The 3,260-nt window shown below is 40.1% G+C and overlaps 1 protein-coding gene across 1 annotated transcript in view; it reads right to left on the reverse strand.

Annotated features, from left to right (window-relative positions):
• CADPS (Ca++-dependent secretion activator) overlaps positions 1-3,260 on the reverse strand; it is a 755,300-nt gene that overhangs the window by 275,285 nt on the left and 476,755 nt on the right. The gene's annotated exons all lie outside the window — the stretch shown is intronic.

Below are 3,260 nucleotides of genomic sequence, written 5' to 3' on the forward strand. Positions count from 1 at the left end.
TGAGACACATGAAGTAATAAGGGTGTGAATGCCTTCTTGAAGATGTCTTGAGGATTAAATGATGTTTAGGAGCACAATGACTCTCTAAAGTACATACACTATGCAGAGGAGACACAATGCCCAGTAGCAACCACAACATGCTGGGGAGCAAGACTAAGGTCTTGGAAGGCCAACATGTGAATTAACTCACCAGGTCAAGGTCTGGAAGCAATGTAGATGCCAATGGTATCGTGATAGTGTTCTAAACAACAACTACTACTTTTATACTACCAATCCATCAGTGTGTTGTACTATAGCGGTGCTTGTGTGTTGCTGGGATGCTGGAAGCATCAAACGCTAGCAGGGTCACCCATGGTGTACAGGCTCAACAGAACTTCCAGACTAAGACAGACTAGGACGAAGGCTTGGAGATCTTCTGAAAATTAGCCAATGAAGACCTTATGAATGATAACAAAACACTGTCTAATACAGTCCTGAAAGATGAGTCCATTAGGTAGGAAGGCAGTTGAAATATACAGCGGCTGCAACAATGGACATAAGTAGACCAAGACTCCTAAAGATGGCATAGGACTGGGTGATGGCTTATTTTACAACATGGGGTCACTGTAAGTCACAGTTGATTTGACAGTGACCACTACCAATAACAAGGGTTATTTTTCATTTATATAGACACAAGCATATAAGCATAGACTATAGAAATGCCAGCATTTCCGAGGCTGTAAATCGGTGTTGTTGTTGTTGTTAAGTGCCATTGAGTTGGTTCTGATGCATCGTGACGTGTATAGGGTTTTTGAGGAGCAACTGGTGGGTTTGAACTTCCAACCTTGTGGTCTGCAGTCCAATGCTTATCCTACAGCACCACACCAGGACTCCATCATTCACAGTAGCACCTCGGAATAATGGCATGTGTCTGATCCAAACCAAATCCTTTTTTGAAATGGGGTGAGTGATAAAATAGATGAATAGTCACAACCTATATGAGACTGGATAAAGCTCTGGCTTTCACAGCTTCAGAATCACACTCCTAACTAGACTTCATTGCTCCCTTCATTTAGGAAATGCTTCTTGAATACCAACCATATGCAAATCACTATTGTAAGCGCTGCTGTGATCCACAGGTAAGTGAGTATAAGCTCTGTCCTATCGCTCTAATATCTATTTGGGGAAATACCATGTGAAGAAATGATAATATTTCTTACCAGGTGTAAGAGTGAGTCTCAGCTTCCACATCTATAAATTGGGAACAAGAGTAGTCATGTCCTCAAAATGTTGATGCATGGATTAAATATGAGATAGGCATTTTCATAGACAATGGTCAACTCAATATCTGGCACACAGCACTAAAAAATGTCACTCTTTCATTTTAGGAACATAGACCAGGGGATGCCAAACTCTGGCACAAACACTAAATCTTGTCTGTCTTCTATTTATATACAGCTCATGAGTTAAGAATGGTATTTACATTTTCAAACGTTTGAAAATGATCCACAGTAAATATAATACTTTTTTTCACATAAAAATTGTGTGCAATTAAAATTTCACTGTCTGTAAATAAAGTTTTATTAGAATATAGCTATGTTAATTTGTTTATGTAATGTCAGTGGCTGCTTTTGAGCTACATTGGCAATGCTCTATAGTTGCAACAGAGACCAGATGGTCAACAAGGCTAAAATATTTACTCTCTGGACCTCGAGTGAAAAAATCTGCTGACCCCCTGTTTTCAATACTAAAATTGTCATCTCAGCCTAATGGAAATAACTTATTTTCCCTAGCAGATTAGAATATCCTCAGCTGGGGGCACTGACAAGAATAAAGTGTCCATACTTGCAGGAAGAGCTCACCTCATGACGATCCAAGTTGTTGCTCTATACTTTGCATGCACTCCTGTTGGACTGGGAAATTTGGGATTGTGTATCATTACATTTTAGACACGTGGTGCCCAAATGCTGCTTCCCTATCTGCTTGAGCAGGCTTACTCATTTCGTCACACTACATCATTATTAGTAACAAATAATAAACATGAGTAGCAGATAATTCATATTTTGGGGGGTGGAGGTGACTTTTAAAATCACAGAACATTAGTCATTAGCTCTCCAATCCTATTCCACAATGCAGCGGCTTTGAAAGTGAACACTTTGATCTGGGAGAGAAAATGATGGAGAGGAATATGCCTGGAGCTGGGGGAGGGGAGAACCACACAGGCAAAGCAACCTTGTACTATGTGTTTGGAGAGCATCTGCTTCATCGCAGTCACATCTCTGTTTACTATTTAAAGCCTCTTATTTGCGGAAGCCTCCTCAGACCATATGTTACCAACAAATGTTGCTAATTAAATACACACAGTAATTTTCATTAGAATTTTTCCCCCCATGAACAAAAAACAACATTTGCCACAAAGGGAATATACCTCCCAAAATGACAGTAAACATCCATTTCAAACCTTTGACAACAGAGTGATATTTATGAATGTGTATGTGAGTAAGCCAAGAACACATCCACGTTAGGCAAATAGGGGACCCGTGGAGAATTGGATTTTGTGCAGGTTGGTGCTGGAGGATGAAGTCATGAGTTGTCATGGCGATGTTGAGCATCAGGCCATAATTCATGCCACAGAGACAGGATTTGCATTTATTCAAGGTATCAGGTTCATGTGAGCTTGGTGTTAAATTGGTGTGGTTTGTAAAATTAATTGTGGGCTTTAAGAAGGGATAAGCAGAATTTTTAAGGAAGAAAAGTACTGTGGTTAAGAAGGAAACATCATAAATGCCTAGAGAAAACTGCAATCTTAGGGCCTACCTTTCAGGCAGACTGCACAATATTCGACTCCAAGTGAATCAATTGTGTCATCATGCATGTCTCATGCACACTCATTGGTAGGATGTGATTTAGGGTCTTTAATATACTAGAAAGGTTAATCTACCTCTTATCTACATACATGAGGTGTTTGTTTTGCAGAAATCAATGTCTGGGAGGCGGAGACAAGAAGGCTTTGGTTTGTTTCCTTAGCGTTTCCACTGGAACGTTTCTTCTCCAGGAATCAAAAGTCAAAAGTGTCTTATCCTCAACTTTAACTTTTCTTCCTCACATCTGTAACTCTAAGGCTTCCCCAACTTCATCAGAAGTGACCACCAGCCAGTTTGGCATCATCAGTAAATTCTCCTCTTCACTGTACATCAACTTCATGGCCAGACCTGTCACTCCTCCTACCTGCATCACTCAACTTTCGTTATTGAAGGATGCTCTGGGCAAATTATTGAATG

This window comes from Chrysochloris asiatica, unplaced genomic scaffold (genome assembly GCF_000296735.1).
Source record: "Chrysochloris asiatica unplaced genomic scaffold, ChrAsi1.0 scaffold00046, whole genome shotgun sequence".
In the NCBI taxonomy this organism is placed as follows: domain Eukaryota; kingdom Metazoa; phylum Chordata; class Mammalia; order Afrosoricida; family Chrysochloridae; genus Chrysochloris; species Chrysochloris asiatica.